Source organism: Haliotis rufescens, unplaced genomic scaffold, assembly GCF_023055435.1.
Source record: "Haliotis rufescens isolate VD_foot unplaced genomic scaffold, xgHalRufe1.0.p SCAF_9, whole genome shotgun sequence".
In the NCBI taxonomy this organism is placed as follows: Eukaryota; Metazoa; Mollusca; class Gastropoda; order Lepetellida; family Haliotidae; genus Haliotis; species Haliotis rufescens.
In genome coordinates, this window is record NW_025964383.1 from 31,677,921 (window position 1) to 31,700,199 (window position 22,279).

Below are 22,279 nucleotides of genomic sequence, written 5' to 3' on the forward strand. Positions count from 1 at the left end.
CAAGTTGCAGTTCTGAGTAAGGATAAGATTTATTGATGAACAACTTGTAATAAAAAAAGTTGTTCATTCATAAATCTTATCCTTACTTTGCAAATATTTCACCTGTACTTGAATATGCCATCACATAGTTGTGACACTGGGAGCAGTCATTGCTCCAATACTTAAGCTGTATGCCAGGCCCCCATTCAATTCTTTTCAGATCGTACAATATAGTCCTGCCGGGACAAGGCGGTCTTAACGATACGCTCGTTAAAATATTGAAGTTTTGATTGTCACAAAAACCGTTTTCTGGAACAAGGCTCTGATATTTCTGGCTGAGGCGTAAAACATTACCTACTCACTCACTCACTCGGCAAGAGGTGGTTTAACTGAATACACATAAAAACGTTACATATAGTTTCCACTTTCGGTTTATAGTAAGACTTGAACGACGCACAACGTCCCCGTAGACATAATCTAACCAAAGCCAGACGGAGACGGACAGACCAGTCTGTCTAAGCTCCGGAGTAGGATCACGTCGGGGCATCTCATCTGTATTCCTACAGACTTATTTCATCTCTATGTGCAACACGCTTGTTCAAACAACGTTGGAGCCTATTGTGACGAGCTTACAATTCATAGACCAACAACTAAAGCCACACGCCTGAGATTTAACCCCATCTCTCTCCGTCCATGTTAAGCGCTGAACTGTGCGACCCATCAAAGTCTGGATCGGGTCTGCATGTGTCTCTTTCTATCATATTGGTTCTATCAGGATTTTACTTTCATTCTGCAACGCCTGATTGAAAACTGGCCGATATGGGATTAATCCCAGGAGTATATTTGCTCAGAGGTATTGAGCATGGCATTCACAATACCCGATACAGACATGGTTAAATAGATGCTAGAATCAGTCTGTACATTTGACATGGGCCCGATGTGTTGAGAAGTGCACTGCTTTAAGGTTAGAAAATTAAAAGATGTTATAGTTGTTAGGGAAATATTAGTTTATTTGCCTGATATCATTACTTAACCATTCCTTGAACATGGGGAGATTTGCCCACAACATTCTATTCGCCCTTCCAGATTTACCTTCAAAGCACACAAAATATAAGGAAAATCCATCAACTATTCTTTAAGTCTTTTTTGTTGCAAAGAATGAACTTCGTTTTCCAATGATGTGACAGAAATAGAAATACGCTACTGTGAGGCTTGGAAGCTGGCAATAACAACATGCCAAAGAACACTCAATTGTTTGTCAATTTCCTGAGTACAATGAAGACCAAGTGGAACTATTATGTGAGTTCGTTACATTCAAACAAAGACAAGAGTCAACCATTACATCCTGGGTTACCCAAGGCATGTTATATTTATTCTATTATTGCATGTACCATGGACCTATTTACCACCATAGCTTCAATTCGGAAGTAACCTAAACACCTAAATTCCTTTATCACTAACTCCTAGCACAAGCACAGAAATTCTCTCTTTTGTGAGTTTGAACTCGACAACCAATCAAAACTATTATTCTGAGGAACTTTCAAAATCGAAGCCTCTTTTGAGCGACGTCTCCATATATTTAATCGAACCACAAGACTGCTTTTAATGAGCTACTAGCTGGAACCTTTTTCCAGAGAAAAAGACAGGGGTGGATGCTTAGTGCTACAAGACGTTTCCAGTTGATCGCGCTTGTTACATATTGAAAGAACAATGTAATATGACTGGACGGTAAATGTTAGGGTCGTGTCTTTCACACCAGATTCAACACCAAACTGTGGTGGTGAGTAGGTACTAGAATGGAGATATGACACTCTGGATAATCGAGGATACACCTAATACTGTTTGGGAATTATGACAACGTTGTTGTAACCGAAACATAGCAATATCGAACAAACCTTACAATTACAATCAAAGCAGATGCTTCGTATTCACATTTGCAATCTTTATGTAACAAGATCATCTATGCTTCTACAATAATTACACTGTAAATGAATCGCGACTATCAAAGTCTCATAAGAACTGAACTAGTAGAAGCGGAAGATGGGATTTCTAATAACCTTATTCCTGAATCGGATCTCATGTCCGTCCATTGCACGCCACTTGAACATTCCTTTTCTATTCCTATGGCAACTCTCGTCATCGCCATGGCAACAACGTTACTTTATCCGACGTGTCAAGGGAGGGCACTCTTATCTGTTCTGACACTGCAAACACGAAAACGTCGTTTTTTTCCGTATATGGTCATTGGACGGAAAAACGACTAAAAATTCATTAAAATTGATTAATTGGTCAGCGTCTAGAAAGTGTCCAGAAAAGGGTCGAGTTTTTCAAGCGTAAAATGGACGGAAAAACGATGCTTTTTGCTCCGCCTTGTACAACTGTTAACGGCCAATCAGATGGCGCTGGTCCCCCGACGCACGTGATGTCCAAGGCTTCCTTTCGGAAGCTTTAGGTTTCGTATTTCTGGCATGCCTTGCTCTAGTATCTGTCGCGCGCAGTGCAGCAAGATTTGCTGATAGGCTAGTTTTAGGATATGTTACATGTTAATGGAATTCAGACACGCGCCAAGAAGTCAAACCAAACAATGTTACTAAGTTTATTGTGGTAACGGCTATGTACAGTTACCCCTATCGGATAATGGGTTGTGTTTCATTTGGTTATAACAATAACTAATTTTTAAATGTGAAGTTTACAAGATATACGACTTAGACGCGAGGTCGGTCACATGACGTTCTTCACGTGACTGTATTCTTGAAAAGGCGTAAACACTGACTACTTCCACATTCCTGGGGAAAACCCTTGGAATTCCCTGGTACGAATTCATACAGAAGCGTGGTTGCAAGCCCATTTAAGGATACCCTCGCTGCAACCCATCCCAGAGAGAAAAAACACGAAAAAAAATCCAAACTGTCGCAGTGACAATTTACAGAAATCTATGAATTTACCTTAGTATCTATTTGACACATCTTCACAATCACCTTTCAATGATCGGCCAATTGATCAGTGATGCCAAAGGCTTGAAATAGCCACAGGTTAATTAACAACTTCGAAAATATCTCCCGTCACGTTTATCGTGTCGGACATTTTGACGTATTGTACTTGATGTAAATGTATTACGACGCTCTGTCATTGTAATTGACTTACTGAGGTAATTCTGTAAAAGATCTTCTCATCTAATGAGGATATTGTTTGGAATATATTTCTTGTAAACATACTAAAACATATGTTCCTCGCTTTGGGGGAACTATTTTATTCCGGGGTGGCCCATTAAATCTAGTAGTAAGTCAAGGCACCATGCGTGATCTGTTATTTTATGTGTTTAAATTACGATTTGGGGCGTTAATAAAATACACTGACGCAAGTATATTCTATTCAAATCAATTGGATAATTGAATATGCTTTCTTTTACATATTACATAACATCACTGCACAAAATATGAACAGTTGCAGTAACACACTACGGTAATCGCATTAAACATCATTTTCAACTGTACAGTATTTCAGTATTTCAGTTATATCATGGTGTATCAGACTGATGTGGGATAAAAATCCGAAGTGGTTCAAGTCCTCCTATGGGTGTTCGGGAAAAGGTGAGCGTATCCTGCCACACAAGTGGCACCCGTCACAAAACATGCATGGACAAGTCAATTGTTCACCTGAACAAAGCACGGAAACACACAATGATGCCCGTCCTCAGTTTTACCGAGCATGTAAATTATTTTGTCCGTCAAAAACATGGACGAGTATAAACAATATGTTTATTCACGTAATACATGTCATACATTTGACAAAATGTATTGACTCGGAGCATTATTGTTAATCACAGCGTATGCAGTTGAACTCATCACCCATCCCATTATTGATAACCCTTCTTGAAGATCTATGAAATCAGAAGCTGCAACACTCTATCTTTTAACTGGCATGTCAGACTTCTATTTCATTACTCAGTTTTATTTGCACGGATTACTATGGAAGGGACATTGTCTCGTTGTCGCATTGTCGCATTGACGCCTTTACAAAAACAAGCAAAACGTGTCAAAATTAACAAAAGCGCGACAATTGGCCATTTGTCGCATTGTCGCGTGTTCGCATTGTCGCTCTTTGATAATCCTTTTCTTTATTTTACAAAAGGGAGACGATGCCGTAACGCGACATTTTCAAGGTCAAAATATGTCTCGTTGTCGCATTGTCGCCCCATCACAAATGTGTATAAAAGGCGTAAAGTTCAGTTATTGTTACAGTTAGGAAGTTCAACCTGATAAATGTACGTCTTGAAATGAAAACACAAGTCCGTCCGCAAGTCCATAACGTTTTATTGTGAGCTCTTCTCTAAAAGTGCTTAGTGTTCAACTCCCAGTTCCAAACACGTAGTACCTCCTCAATAATCCACATACCTCCAGTGCAGTGGTCTTCCGGAAGATCTTACTCTTGACCGTATTAGACAACTGACGAGTGCACGCCTGACCTGTGACCTCGTTGCAACCCTCGTGATGTGTTTGCCGAAGGGAGAGGTGTAGGAAATGTGTGCTCCAGCCCAGCGCAGAGCTCGCGACACACTGTATACTGATGTATACAGTATATTGCAGTTGATATACTATATACTGCATGTGATACTTATTTGCGGACATGTTACAACTTTCAAGATTCAAGATTCAATTTGCATATATTTCATATACAACAGACCGCCGTCATATATCACTGGAATACTGCTGAGAGCGGCGTTAAAACAAATTGTTTTCATAATGGAGCGCTGCAGTCATTTAAAATAGAACCGTATACATATGTACATGTAGTACCAACTCATTCTATTTGTTTCGAATATTCAGCAGAAAATATATTATTAACCAGGTCTTTGGGAAAAGATATCAGATTTTTATAAGCAGCCACATAGGGATGATAAAGGACCCCTCGCTGATTAGGTTCTTGTTTACTTAAGAGCAGAGTTGGCCATGTTAGATGATATAACCAAAATCCAGGCGCTCCGGCGGGGGGCAAGCTGGTCTTGTTAGTGTATGGTATGAGCTGTGACGTTGACCCAAGAGAATAAAGTAAAACATGAGACCAACTCAAGTCTATAATGATTGGGAAAGTCTAGATTTCCACAGCTCTAGCCTGAAATTAAGAATTGTTCTATGCTCCATTTTAATTGTATTATTTTCATTTTGTAGACATGGATGGACCAACCAGGAAAGAAATTGTTGGAATATTAATATTACATGTTACCACTGATCCAGTTAAATTCATCACACAATAATAAATTAGTATTTGACATTACGGCATTTGGTTATTAGGGCATGATTATGTACATCTTCACTGTAGTAATGTACACACCAGTCAACTTGATTATAATTTTTATCAAAGTGTAGCGGCATCAACGATTACTTTATGATATCCTCACTTGTCATCGATGTATTGACATCGAACAATGGGAGGCAATTCGAAATTCTTATGGATAGCTTCAATAGGGACAGCGCCGGTGTCAGTACAATTTTCCTAGTTAAAATAAGTATCTACAAAATATAATCTGAAGCAGACAAGAACAATATTGTTTTATTAATGCTTACTTTCATGGATAGAATTAAGGCAATCTAGGCTTGCCAAATCGTTCTAGACTTGAGCTGGATTCCTTTTAAATTTATTCTGTATGGTCTGGGAGACGAACGGGCGTCAGTATCGCATGGAGAACTGGGACAGCCTTAATCAGTGTAATCGGATATGTTGTGGAGTTTCGGTTTTAGGCTGTTTGCTGAATATATAGAATTGCGAGTTATGTATACTCTGTATTCTTTCGTCATGGTAGCATATATATTTTCTATGTTGCTTTTTGAATTATCCACAAATAATGAGAACTACAATGTAAACCTCTCTCTGGAGATATGCAATAATACTACTGAAGGGCATATCTAAAAAAATGGGACTTCTCGACAAATATTTCTTTCTTAAATACTACCCGTTACAGGTATTCTGATCATGATATCATACTTTGTACAGTTTAAAAGTCAAATAATGGCAAATTGTGTATCTTTCTACATTTTGAATTAATTATATTTTCTGAAATAAAACCTTAGCATCAGATAGTGATATACACGAATATGATCTATACTATTATAAATGAATTATCAATTTTGTATTATGAATTAGATAAACAGAAATATGATAGTAAAACAAATTATTTTAATCTATTCTTGTGAGTAGGTAACGAGAGATCTAGGCAACGCACTAACGTAGCCATTTATGAAAAATGAAATATTAAAAGTTTAGGGGTTTGAACATGCACATTGAATGACAGGGAAGAAACCAACGCAATAATTAAATTATGAATCAAATTATGTTATAAATAAAACAGAATATTTAGAAAATATAAGTTTAATTTCTTATTGTTGGAAGGTGTTTAATAATTATATAGATTTTGTTTGATTGTTTGTTGTTTAACGCCGCACTCAGCAATATACCAGCTATATGACGGTGGTTCGTAAATAATCCAGTCTGGACCAAACATTTAGTCATTATCATCAAGAGCACCGATCTACGCTTTTGGGATACGATGACATGCATCAACCAAGTCAGCGAGCCAAGTCGCCTTCGTAGAAGCATGGGTTGTTGAATGCCTATTCTAACCCGGATCTTCACGGGTATTTTTTTAAATAATAAGGTACAATGAAATTCTGTATATGTCCATAATAAGTGTGTATAAGTAGATGGATAATATGTCCATACACGCCAAGTAAATGGTATATGCATTAATTTAAATGCAAATGATTCAATGATGAGTTCTTTCACAAGTCCATATTTCAAGGCATGTATTTGATATTCATAATAACTCCACAAAAGCTACACAATGGCAACAAAACGGTACCAGCATCACAGATACCAATAAAACATGAGATACATATAATTACTTTAAAGTTAAAACATGTATCTAAATAGAAAATTAGAAGGATACACTTCCGACATTTTTCGTATTTTGTTTTCGTTTGGAGAGAGAAGTTGTGATTGGTATCTGATGGGTGCAAACAGGTGTTCCCTTCCGCCCAGACCTTGCGGCAATGCTATAGCCCAAAATGAAACAAGCCTTGTTCAACAGGTTCAGACTCAAATTTCTATCCCACTTGGGCTCCTTTTAAATTTAAATATAATTTCTCGTGTCGATATGTGTCAGAAGAAATGAAATATTACAGCACTTGTGAATAGGTTATATGCGCATGTCAGCGTCGATCCTATAATATCCTTTTTTGCAAAATACATATATACTGATGAATTAAGGTAGTAATACTACGCAAATATATGTCCAGATGCATACATCAGTATCATCTCGTGATCTTAATTCGTGCTTTGAGCCCTTTTTCAACCGGAGATTCTGGGGTGTTACATCACACCAGAAAGCCAGGTCCAAATTCAAGTCATAATTTCATGGTCCGTTTTGTATGTTGGAAACCAATATCGCAATATGGCTCAATATTGCTGGAAGTGGTATTAACCCGATTACTCACATAATTATTCCATTTTCTACAGTCATCTACGAACACTATCTTTAAGGAGGTATATCTGTATCATCCAAATGTCCGTACATATATGTCCACATTTATATGTATAAAGCAAGTCGCCCTGCACTCTTCCTTAAAAGATAAATGTTAAGCATTTCCTCTGTATGGATTTATATAATGTAATATCGTTTTAATGTAATGCTGATGCAGTAAACGTACCACAGACCTAATGCTAGAATAACATCTAATTTCTGAAATGAACATATTTTACAGAAAAAAACAGTTGTTTAAACAATACTTATAAAATATAAGAACAAGGAGCCAAGAGCCAAATATTGGGCTGTGTTGGACATATTTGTTTCGGGGTCTTATGACAGACAAACCTGATGCCTTTAAGTATAAAGATAAGTAAGTATAGATGTTGTACATATTCAAATATGTTCGTGATTAACACAAACTTGCAAAAAATATTGAAAGATGAGTGGTAACTATTTATGCCATTATTTCAAATTAGAATGAGAGCACATCAGGAAAGCATGGTACTTTAATATACGTATCTTGTTAGCCCAATATTCTTTTTTAAGTAAGAGCAGCATGTATATCGAGAGTATAGGTTTGGTGCGTGACTTATCACACAGTACTTTCAGAAAGTGTGCATATTCTGTTTATCGGCAATAAATAACATAAGACGATTCATACGGGTAAATACGATTTACTTCAGAACTAGTATAGATTATTTAAGGTTAGGGGGAAATGTATGTAATTAACAGAACTTTGGCCGGGTTTGAAGGATTTGGGTCCTGGCTTGGGCTTTGTGTCGCACGTGTAGACGGCATTTCCAGGTTTGACGTATCAATGACAAAAATGATGTCAGAGAGAGAGAGAGAGAGAATATTGTTTATTAAAGTGTCACATGTTATATACACTTCGTAATACGATATATACAAAACAGTAAAATATAACATCCGGCCAAATATGACCTACGAGACACTATAAAACATATCAATCATAAAACTATTCAGTTGAAACAGAATAAAAAATACATACCTCGTGATGCAGGCGCGGAGCACGGCCGTGGGCGGTTTCAGTGAAGAGCGCACCAGTATGCCAGGATACAGGGCAACTGACTTCGAAAGTCCTTAGTTAAACAGTGCGCTCCCCCTTAACTCCCCCCACCGCGTTGCGCCGCCCACACACCACGTCATACATACATACATACATACATACATACATACATACATACATACATACATACATACATACATACATACATACATACATACATACATACATACATACAAGTCATACATACATACTTGGCTTAAAATGAAATTGCCTTCTTTTAACCATGTTGTAAATTGATTTGGCTAAAATACATTGGAGCGATTCTTCGTTCATAATAAAAATAAACTTTTCTAAACTACTCATATAATGAAATGTTTTATCTACAGAAGTTGCTTCTTTAGCTAAGTTGTATCTTAAATCATCATAAAATGGACATTCTATTAAAAAGTGACATTCATCTTCAACATAATTTACATGATCATTAGTAGGATTGGCGTGTCAGATGCAATTCTCTGCCTTTTCGGGTGAACAATTGGCTTGCCTTTGGATGTGTTTGTGGCGGGTGCAACAAGTGGATCGGAATGAGCTCGCGTTTTTACGAGCATCCTATGTCATCATTTATTATGATGAATCATGAAACATGCTCCTGATGTTGTCGCAATGGTGCAGTTGGCGCTACTTTTGACAAGGGTTTCTCATGATAATGGAAATGCTTATGTCGCTTTTGTTGACCGATAAACATGAAAAGATATAATGTTAGTGTATATGGTCATGTTATTAAGAAACAAACGACGAGTGGGAGTTGTTTATTGTACGATAAACAACGACCGAGACTCGTTTATTTCTATATGAGATATCAACATTACGTACAGCCTCTTTTAGGGTGTTAAATTAGGAAAAAATACACGCTTTACAATATTTACCCGTACTTAAATAATGATGATTTCTTGAATAGAATCCGACAGCGGCCATGCTAGATAAATCCATTTTAGGATTTGAGTTTGGTCCCGCATATTCTCACAATTTTCTCGTCAATCATCTGTACCTTTTCTCCCAATACCGATTGTCATATCACTCTCATTTTCGGATTCTCCAGCAACATTTATTGGGAACAACTCACTAGACACATACCTCTCAAAAATAAGGTCAAATTTACGATTTTTACTTTTCAAGTTGCGAGTGCATGTTCGAATCTCAATAAATGACGTCATGATAGAACAATGTTTTATCGTGAAATAAATATCGCTTCCTTCTTTGTTCTTTGTGATTTATCGCGTAGCTATCTTATATCATCAAATGCCAATTTCTAATTGCTTTATCATGACGTATCCGTGTCATGTAGCAATAACATACACAAATATCGTTGACTTCGACGTTGAATAGTGTCATGAAATATGATTATCCTCTTGTGTGCAATATTTCTGGTTGATAAATCTAACATATTCTTACTTTAAGAATAGCGACTATACATGATTATATATCCCTTATCAGGTCTCTGTAACATTTGCAAAATGATACAAATATAAAAATACAACTGAACCTAAATGTAAGGTTTTAATATCCTTACGTTGCTGAGTGCAGCATTTAACAACAAACAAACAAAACATAATATCTTTAAGAATTATGTTAACAATTCCGATGCTAAAAATAATCTCACAATCTCCATACCTCTTTCTCTCTATGAAAACATAACATTAACTTTTTTTTAATAATCTGAAGGAATAATAATGGCAATACTATCATAATTATCATCATTATTTATGTTACTTATCCTCAAGTGAAGTAGTCCTCCACACTATACATTCAGTGAAGAAGCCCATGAACATATGAACTATGTAACATACATTCATGGAAATTAGATGAACAGTTGAAGTTAGCAAATGATATTATTCGGTTGAACGTCTATCAGCCATCTATTCTATTCATGAACAACATTTCACGTGGGACCAACAGAGGGAATTATGACTATCGACTTGCTAATTATTTTTTATATTCATGCCTGCTCAAAGGATCTATTGGCTTGATTTATTGTTATGGTATCCACAAAATAAGTAGGATCCGATTGTTTCCGTTTTTGTTGAAATAAAACTGAATAATATTTGCTGTTTACATATCAAAGTTTGCCAAATTGTTACAAAATGTTTGCCCACAGCAAGGCTACGTGTCCCCAACATATTGTGCTAGGCACAGTATCACTGGACTGAGGGAGGGCGGCATTCTTCCTTGTGGGTCACCTGCTTGGCAATTTAGGACGGGAAAACTGCAGGGGGTGAGGGCAGTTAAGTTGATGGTACAGACAGATAAGAGAGATCATTTTACAAATGTGAAACCTCAGTCCACAAAGGAAGAGGCGAAAGCTGAAACTTGGTGAGGTTTACAGAACAAAGGCAGTTATTTCTAGTTTCTTACTGACTCTCGAAGATACATTTAATAAAACAATTAATGTGTGTGTGTGTGTGTGTGTGTGTGTGTGTGTGTGTGTGTGTGTGTGTGTGTGTGTGTGTGTGTGAGAGGTAGAAGAAGAATTGTACACCATAAAAATGGCTACGTATGTAGTTGGGGTAGATATGTTGAATGCCCGGCCAGTATGACCTTTGAGTCACTACAGTTGCAGTCATTAAAATGCGTAAAACAGTATTTGAGTGAAAGAAAACACTATAAGTGAGTGAAACAAAAGACCTCAGTACAGGCACAACCAGTCCCCCAACCCCAAGTCTGCATGTATCAATACTCATACCTGCCACATCCTCAACCACTTAACTTACTCACACAATCATCTGACAACATGTTCGCCACACACACACACACACACACACACACACACACACACACACACACACACACACACACACACACACACACATACACACACACACACACACACACATCACATTCTTCTTTCCCCACCATTATGTCTACGTCAGCCATCATGGATCCATGCGCATGCTTTCATACATAATCCATCCTCCCACCATTCCCCAACATCCATCGAACTATAACTATATCCGCCCTCATGTATCGGTATTCGTGCTTTCATACATACATACACCCTCCCTACCATTCCCCTACATCCATCGCAGTATAACTATGACTATAACCGCCTTCGTGCATCCGCACTTATGTTCACATTGCATTGCATATGCATCGAATTACACGTTTAAAATATCGTAAATATTTTACAACATGTACATATTATATATCAGCAAACAGAGATTATTATAACGCAATAGATTTCATCCGTCAAAACATCACAGAAAGAGGGGCAGCCTGGAATTTTACAATGGCATCTGAATGCATTAAGACGTTCAACTGGTCAGGAGGTGAGAGTTGCGGAAGATTACGGTAAACTTCAGTTACAGATCTCCTTTACGAATATCTAAAGTATGAATAAAGATCACAGCTTGCTATGACGTGTACTTCATGCCTGCAGAATTAGCAATGTCCTTAGCTCTAAATTGTATGTCTAAATGCTTATGTAGACAAAGACCCAAATGTATATAGGCATGACCATATTATATTCTACGCAAATATCACCACATTTAAAAACAAAGCTAGATTGAGTCTTTGAAGGGCATTAAGAACTGATACACACAAGGAAAATTATTTATGGATGTCAACGGAGGAACACTGCGTTTCGGAATATATACTTTCTCCTTCATCAGGTGCATATTATTAAATGCTATGAGGCAGAGAACATATATTTGTACCTGTAAGAACAACAAAAGTAAAAAGATAGCAAAGAAGGGAACGCAACAAGGGAAGCCAACAGATAACTGGCATGGCGCTGATTACCCCGCCTCCCGTTTGCCCATTGTCCATTTCCCATTACCAATCATTCATAAGTTAAGTTTTGGCTTTAATTTGTCCATTGATAATCAACCATCAACGTCTATTATCTCCACCCTAAAAATATGTAGTTTACTGAGAAAGTGGTATCCAAATATAATGTGTGTTACTGTTGACCACTTTCTTAAAGGCATTGTTGGTTCAAAGCTTTCGGTCATAGAAGCCGTGCCATTTTTCTCTTGTCAGAGGAGTACACAAAGTATACGTCATCTGGACTAACATTTTTGGTTCGGTGGCTGGGTTAGATCGCCAACTTTGTGTTCTGGCGATTGGGTGCCTCACTCACAGTGTGGGTTCAAATCCCGGACGGGGCTCAACCCAAGAAAGTACGAGAATCTGTACTTTACTCAGAAAGTGTTATCCCAATTATAACATTTGTTGTCAAGAAAACACAATAAATGAATATTCGGCTTTGGATGGGTAATGATATCACAGACAAATACGGATATTGATGATGACTTGGAGGAGCTTCGTAACGCACGTCTTCTCAATTCAGGGATTGGTAAATCCAAATATGTGTGTGCGCGTGCGTGCGTGCGTGCGTAAATGTGGGCCTGTTGGATGTTACATAAAACATTCATCTTGAGCGGGATGGTAGTTCGAGTTGGATTAGCATGTTAACTATATGATCTTCTTTAGGCAGAGAATGCCGCGCATGAATGTATTGATGAAATTCCTAGGTACATGGGGCCTTTTCGTCCCCAGGAATACCCACAGTGGAGACTTCAATGGGGATAGGGTGTACACAATGTGCTACCTGGTAGATTGTGTGTCATCAGACCGGACAACGTTGGTTTTTGACTGATTGTGGCGTAAAACACACTTATTCATTTACTTATATCGGAAATTGAATGTTCATCTTAATTGTTATTGTTGAACATGTAATATATTTTTAAAGAAATAAAACAGTGACATAATAACTACAACTTTATGTGAGCGCGAGTAGCTTTTTTGGAATGAGATGAATAAGTCTTATAAAGTTGTAAGCTTCTTCACAACCGTGTAACTATGAATTGACTTTATTGGGTAATCAAAAAAGAGATAGGACCTAAAATAGCCAAATTTCATACGATTTCACTTGTCCACCATCTTGGATGCAAGGCGAAAACATTTCAGCGCGGTTGAAGCCACTGAGAATGCCCCCTGCAGAGTTGGACGAACATTCTGCGGTGGCGCGGCTGAGTTGACCAGAGGCTATCAGCAGTATTTCCTGTCCAGGTTATTTAGGTCAGTTGTTTGTGTGTGTGTTTTTGTGTGTGTGTGTGTGTGTGTGTGTGTGTGTGCGCGCGTGCGTGCGTGCGTGCGTGCGTGCGTGTGTGTGTGTGCGTATGTGCGTGTTTGCGTGCGTGTGGGGGGTGGGGGCGGGTGAGATTAGGGGGATAGATGATAGATTTAGCAACAAGTAAGGTCATCTTGAGTGGGAGGGTATTCGCAGATGGATTAGCATATGAACTATGATTCTCTTTAGGCAGAAAATGAGGATCCACGATGTTCGACCTGGTAGAAGTGTGTTATCAAACCTCACAGCATTGGTTTTTTGACTGACTGTAGCGTCAAAACAAACTCATTCATTTACTTGAACTGAATGTTCATCTTAATTGTTATGGATAGTCACGAAGCCATGATCCAGAGAACAGGGTGTCATTAGATAGAATTAAACTAAGTAATAATAGGATTACAAGAAAAACGGGGTTTTACAAACAAGCCAATAAACTTCGCTCATTAACACCAGAGTAAGTCAGTACAAGATTGAAAACTGCCCCATAATTATGTATGACATGCTTGTCGGGTATTGCTACATATATATGTGAAAACAAAGTTATTAAAATGAAGAGCAAAACTGATGAAAGTTAACAATAAACGTGTATACGTGTTATATCGTCACTGCAAAAATAATGATTGTTTGTCTTTAGTATTAACATTCAAATACGTTATATCTGTATTAGCGATATTGTCTTTGTTCCACCGGTGAGTCAGCGTTAGCCGTACTATCTCGTAGTATAATTGAATTTCTGAAGACATCACGATACAGTTTTTACGATGCATCACGTCTGCACTAGCGCTTGATAACAGCCTTGTGTTTGGGTGTTTCAGTGGTTTAAATCGCTGCTCTTGATATTGTTGATTAAACTTGATACTATGAACAATATAATGTTATGTGAGAGGTTGACTTTAGAACGGTAACATACTAATAGTATATAGGATGACATAAACAGAACAATGAGAAGTTCGTCCAGATTAGTGTATAGGCAACATTTAATAATTAAAATAATTACATTCAACAACTCCCCTTTTAAGTCCATTTTCCTGACTTATAAGTAAATGCAAGAACAATCGGCCGGAATACAATGTATAGTTCTTGTCCACTTCCATATGACTATATAGCATACAATAAGCTATCGGGTCCCGTTTAGATCGGTTGGGATGGCAGCCTAGATGGCCATAGAATAGTTTCATCTTGGAATCTCCCATATCACTGGGAATCCTCTTCAATTTAAATGGAGTTACTCGTTACGATTCCGAACCTTCACGTGACTGTGTTTATGAACCATTGTCAAATAGTGGTGACATTAAATCTAGGAAACAATACGCGAAATCGCGCATGCACAGAACGAAAAATTTGGTCAAGGCATTAAGTAATCCGCATGCGCAGAACGATTGATTTCAGTACTTCCGCTAAGCGCTTCGAGTGCAGCGTCAAACGCGGGCCTGTAATCTAACACGCGGGGACTGACCAATGAAATCTGAGAAGTAGAAACACCGGTAGACGCTGTTGCTTGATTGACAATGTCAATCAAGAAAGGGAGGAGCTTAACGCTATCGTTCTCTCCCAGTAAATTCCGATGTCAAATAACGACGTTATTTGGACGGAAAAACGATGGTTTGAAAACGTCCAAATAACGTCGTTTTTCCGTCGAATGACCATATACGGAAAAAAACGACGTTTTCGTGTTTGCAGTGTGACCAGCAGCTCATGGTCCAACCGTTGCTTTAAATAGGCAACAATTAAGCTCAGCTTGCTTCAATGGACTGCTGCAGTCGCTAACTATAAAACCACGCCATCTATTAGGACAATATACACTTTATATCATATTACACTCCCTGAATAAAGGATAGACATTTGTCTCAAATCGGCCATGCTTGTCACTCACAAACAGAATACACTCCAGCGAGTCTTTGCTATCAAATTAGAAGCATTCCAGCAATTATCCACGTTGTGATTTTGCTTGTAGATTGGGTGAGATTGCGTGATACTGCGGGCATTGCAATAAGTTAACCTAGTATAGAGACTGCAGTGACGCCGTATCGACAGGGAGCCATCTCCGTGGTCACGAAGCGTGTATACATGATGCAATTATCCCAGCGTTACCAGGAAAATTACAACATATATTGGAACCATTTGTACAAATAGCATCAACGCTGAGTACTTGTGGCCACAGCGATTGTTTTGACATTATTGTGAAGCACGATGATGTACAATTACTTGTGTTTAAATTCAATACTAATTTCAGATTACTTGAAGCAGAGAGCGGCCTCGCGTTTTTCGTACCCCAGAGACTTGGCAGGCGTCAGCTCTGGAGTCGACTTAGGCATTTGCATCGCCTCTTTCTATAGTGTATTCCACAGACAGATGTTCAGAAACCTATTTACAAGTATTATCCGGAGTATGGTATTCGTTGGTATTCCCAACTGGGGTGTTCATTCCTGCTAGACAATGGCGATATAGCCACGTGAACATGTTACTTGGTAGGGCAGATGTATGATGCCAAAAGCCCAGAATGTTATGTCAATATGCGTGTATTTATTCTGCATGTCACCAGTTCAAACACACGGATCACAAAGACGCACTTACAGTTATTGTGAATAAACGTTTCAAAAGATTTGTTTGCGTTTGAAGGTAACGACGTATGTACGATACGCTTCTTGAATTCTGTCGCACGCACTGATATGACAGACACCACTCTGGTATTCAGTGCCAGCTGCCACGATATGATGCATGGCATATTATGTCATAATCGTCGTCGTTGACATAATCTGTCGTGGTGTTAGTATTATTATTAGTAGTAGTATTAATAGTTGTATTGGTATTAATAGTAGTAGTAGTAGTAGTAGTAGTAGTAGTAGTAGCAGCAGCAGTAGTACTATCAGTAGTAGTGATTGGAGTGGTGGAGTGGTAAAAGTAGTAGTGTCAGAGGTAGTAGTAGTAGTAGTAGTAGTAGTAGTAGTAGTAGCCGTAGCAGAGGCAGCAGCAGTAGTAGAAATAATAGCAGTAGCAGTATTAGATATAGTTGGGGTAGTAGAAGTTCTAGCAGTCGCATTTGTAGTTGTGGTATGTTGTGGTGTGTTGTACGTTAATCTCGGTGGAAGACAACTCGATCCTTCTGCACCTCATGTGTCGCTAGAAACCTGTGCTGGTCGTAAGACATGGCTTAATGGGTCGGGTGGACAGACGCGTTGACTTGGTGGACAGCGTGTCATCATACCCGACGACGTGGATCATTGTTCATAATATCAACCACTGGATTGACTCATTGTCGATTATTTACAAACTGTCGTCATTTAGAGTGTCGCGTTAAACCTCAAACAAACGAACAAACAATCGTTCTGCACATATGATGGTTTGATGCATGTATTAGTGAGTGAGTATGGTTTTACGCCGCTTTTAGCAATATTCCAGCAATATCACCGCGGGGGACATCAGAAATGGGCTTCACACATTGTACCCATGTCGGGAATCGAACCCGGGTCTTCAGCGTGACGAGCGAACGCTTTAACCACTAGGCTACCCGACCGCCCCCGATGCATGTATTAAGTAAATTTTACATCGTTTGCCTCACGTATTACACCACATCTGGCATATCTGATATGATAGTTACCACCTTGTGAATTATTCCTGTTACGAAATGGAGGCACGGTATGCAGTACTCAGTGGTATGGTATAATACCATATCTGATACACATAGTACTAGCAGCATGGTATGCAGTACTCAGTGGTATGGTATAATACCATATCTGACATCCATAGTAATATCAGCATGGTATGCAGTAATCAGTGGTATGGTATACTACCATATCTGATACACATAGTACTAGCAGCATGGTATGCAGTACTCAGTGGTATGGTATAATACTATATCTGGTACACATAGTACTCGCAGCATGGTATGCAGTACTTAGTGGTTGGTATACTACCATATCTGGTACACATATAACTAGCAGCATGGTTTGCAGTACCCAGTGGTATGGTATAATACCATATCCGACATAAATAGTACTCGCAGCATGGTATGCAGTAATGAGTGGTATGGTATAATACCATATCTGGCATACAAAGTATGATGAACTCAAAGGATGCTCTTAGCACAACGACTAGCATAAGTCTGTGTTAAAGGGTGAGAGTTTGGATAGTCGTAGCTCTTGCATCGCTATGTGCACGTAGACCATGGGTCCCGATCCACATTGCGTTCTCAGTCTTACGACCTATCAACCTATCGTAAATCTATAGTCCATCATAGGTTTTCGAATATCATAGCGCTACAAACGCTTACTTGATCGGGGCTCTGGATCCATGACGGTCTGAATGATTGATGCTAAAGTACGGTGACATGACAACAATAGCATGGTACAGAATAACAGTAGTGCAGTGTGTTGATACTTTGATGTGTGGTCCCAATGATCAAATTATGGGAAGACTCCATATGCAGTGTAAAATTTGGGTATTATGCATTTCAGATTATCAATAAATGTTAGTTCGTGTTCCACGAGTATTTGAATATAGACTTTAGTCATTGCAAACTCTTGATACATGCTCAAAGTGTAAATTCAAATGTCTATTGTGAAAGCCTGGATCGAAGAGCTTCAACATTCAGCACATGTTCAGCAAAACCTACTATCACAAACCATACAAATAATATTATTCAGAGCTTTGACAAAGCCCCCCCTAACTGTATCACATGCGATGTAGCAGCCTTTGAAGAGTGTATAAAATAACACGATTCTATCCTTTTCTTTCTTATTTATGTAAGTGTTTTGGTTTTTTCAAAAATCATATGGAGCTTTCAACTTTTAACAAAAATGTTGAGTTTCCTTTTTAGAAAATTAAAACGGAAGCATTCGTTCCATGGCACATTCTCAGGAAGTTAGATAAACACGATGATAAAAAATAGACCGAACAGACGTTTTGACAAATAACTAACCAAGACGTAAGAAGTGCTATCGTCTTGCTTGGCGTTCCAACTCAACACTGAGGCAAAGGACGACGGTTTGAAGACTGCCTTGTCATTTCACAAATGATATACTAAATGGGCTTACAAAACGTTCATCTGTGATAACCGCGTTGATGCTCAGCCACACTAAATTCGTGAGTATCATGCCAAAAACTGGCGCAGCCTTGGCGTCAAAGTCGTAATTACGATGTCGTAGATTACGTCGGCTTCGTTTTCTTCGCAAGACTGTATTGTTCCCCGAGAGTGATAACCAGGAAAGCCAAGTACGATATTAGATTGAGTTTTCTCCTGACAAACGACTTTAAAGTTTAAACTTGTTACACTTCATATATCTTATCCATTAATCATGTCCGTGTCTTTCCACTGTCCCGCTAGGTTGAGTGGTGATGGGGGTCATTTATCACAAAGAACTGGCTCTACCATCGTTCACATGAATGTTATAGGGGGGGGTGATTCACAACAGGGATGTTCAACAGGGGATTGTCACACTATCATACAGTCAAGTCGAAATAGGAATATCGATCCCCAAATGTCAAACTGACCCTACAGAGCCTACAACTCCTTGATGTCTGCTGGATCTCTTTTATTTTGCTAGCATGAATGCGATCCTCTGAAAATCACAGGCATAAGGTTTTAGTCACAGAAAAGCAAAACGGCAATATCGATTTAACATATTTGAATATAGATACCGTATGGCCTTAGTGTCGGGCGTATCGGGAGTGAGGATGCACTCTTATATCTGTGGCTTCTTCTTCCTCCTCCTCCTCTTCTTCATCTTCTTATTTTTATTATTATTATTATTATTATTATTATTATTATTATTATTATTATCATCATCATCATCAACTGTGACCATCATTTAAGTTCCAATATACCAACAACCGAATATCTATAACTGGTTAACTAACATATTCAGTGAACTTTCTAACCTAGACCTCAGTTAGGAGATAAACCTTCTGTGTTTTGAAATTGGATGTTGTCCCACAGAAGATAAGAGAACTCTTGTTTCAATTTGGAACCGAGTGAGAGCGTGCGTGCGTGTTTTCCTTGGTCAGTGCGTGAGTGAGTGAATATTTCACCTGTACTTGAATATGCCATTACATTGTTGTGACATTGGGCGCAGTCATTGCTCCAATACTAAAGCTGTATGCCAGGCCCCCATTCACTTATTTTCAGATCGTATAATATAGTCCTGCCGGACTTAACGATACGCTCGTCACAAAAATCGGCTCTGATATTTCTGACTGATGCATAAAACATTACTTACTCACTCAATCAGTATACGTAAGTGGTGGTTAAGACTTAACAGCGCTAAAACAAACAATCAACTACGGACGTCATGAATCGTCTTTATTTCGAGTGAGTGAGTTAGGTTTTACATCGCTTTGAACGTGGAAGTATTACAGTCATGTCATGGCGTGTGAGCCCAAAGTGATGCAGGCCTCAGATGCTTACCACTTTGGAGAGACCCACGAGAACGGGCATAGTGCTGACAAACCTAGAAACATAATCGGCGTGAACCGGGATTCGAACCCACAATAATACGTGTCTGGCGTGCCCCATGGACGCAACTCTGTAGAAAGTTCGAAATATTAGAGATTCGTTATTAACAGGAATAATTCTTTCATTTGATTGTACTGAGTGTGACAAGACGTGGCTCCTGGGGACCCCCTGATGACATATGTCAAGGCCATCAATCTAAACTCTCGCAAGTGACAGATTCAGTTCGTAGAATCAAATAGAATTCTGAATATAGGGAACACGAAAGGGTTAGTTTGTAATATCTTTGGATCATCAAAATCGGATATATAACAAACACCAAGCGATCTTCAAAATCGGTTCACGAGTCAAACGGATCCCAACAATAACTCACGGTAATTCCCACAAGTGACCCAGACAATTAGTTAGATAAATAGAACTAATTCCACTTCGGATATAACGAATGAGGGATTTTGAGTATCACTTTATATTATGTAAAATACAACAAACATATTTTCCGTTCTTTAAGACTGAGGCGCATTGGAAATGGTATCATGAATGATAACTTAGACCAATAATAGTTTCCTCATACTCTTAACTTGGTGTTCACATACACACAAATTCTCATTGTGACAGGTGAGGGTTGACAATAAGTCGACGATTCGTTCTCCTGAATACACGTGCAAACGTTTTATATAGTTTCAGAGTTTCAACTTTTGGCTTCCCCGTAGACACATTCTAACCAAAGTCATGAACATGGAGTGATCCGATGCCCCTGCAACACCAGACGGAGACGGACAGACCAGTCTGTCTAAGCTCCTGAGTAGGATCACGTCGGGGCATCTCATCTGTATTCCTACAGACTTATTTCATCTCTATGTGCAACACGCTTGTTCAAACAACGTTGGAGCCTATTGTGACGAGCTTACAATGCATAGACCAACAACTAAAGCCACACGCCTGAGATTTAACCCCATCTCTCTCCGTCCATGTTAAGCGCTGAACTGTGCGACCCCTCAAAGTCTGGATCGGGTCTACTTGTGTCTCTTTCTATCATATTGGTTCTATCAGGATTTTACTTACATTTTGCAACGCCTGATTGAAAACTGGCCGATATAGGATTAATCCCAGGAGTATATTTGCTCAGAGGTATTGAGTGTGGCATTCACAATATCCGATACAGACATGGTTAAATAGATGCTAGAATCAGTCTGTACATTTGACACGAGCCCGATGTGTTGAAAAGTGCACTGCTTTAAGGATAGAAAATTAAAAAGATTTAATAGTTGTTAGGGAAATATTAGTTTATTTGCCTGATATCATTACTTAACCATTCCTCGTCATTCGCTTATATCCGCGAACATGGAGAGATCTGCCCACAACATTTACCTTCAAAGCACACAAAATTAAAAGAAAATCCATCAACTATTCTTTAAGTCTTATTTGTTGCAAAGAATGAACTTCGTTTTCCGATGATGTGACAGAAATAGAAATACGCACCTGCGAGGCTTGGAAGCTGGCAATGATCCCTTGCCAAAGAACACTTAATTGTTTGTCAACTCCCTGAGTACAACGAAGACCAAGTGGCACTATTAAGTGAGTTCGTTACATTCAATCAAAGAAAAGAGTCAACTATTACATCCTCGGTTATCGAGGGTATTATATCTTAATTCTATTATTGCATGTACCATGGACCCATAACCATCATAGCTTTGTGTCGGAAGTAACCTAAATACCTAAATTCCCTTATCACTAACTTCTAGCACTAGCACAAAAATTCTCTCTCTCGTGAGTTTGAACTCGACAACCAATTAAAATGCTTCTTCTGGTCAACATTAAAAGTTGCGACCTCGAACGAGCTACCTCTTGACATATTTAATCAAACCACATGACTCTTTTGAATGAACTACCAGCTGGAAAATCTTTTTTCCAGAACAAAGACAGGGGTGGATGTCTTATGCTACAAGAGGTTAGCAGTTGATCGCGCTTATCAACTATGGAAAGAACAATGCAATATGATTGGTAGATAAATGTTAGAGCCGTGACTTTCATACCAGATTCAACAACAAGCCGCACTAGATAATCGGGGATACACCTAATTCTATTTGGGAATTATGAAAACCTTGGTGTAACCGAAACATAGCAATATCTGACTCCCCCAGTGTACACGAACTGAGCACCCGAGTGAACATGATTCAT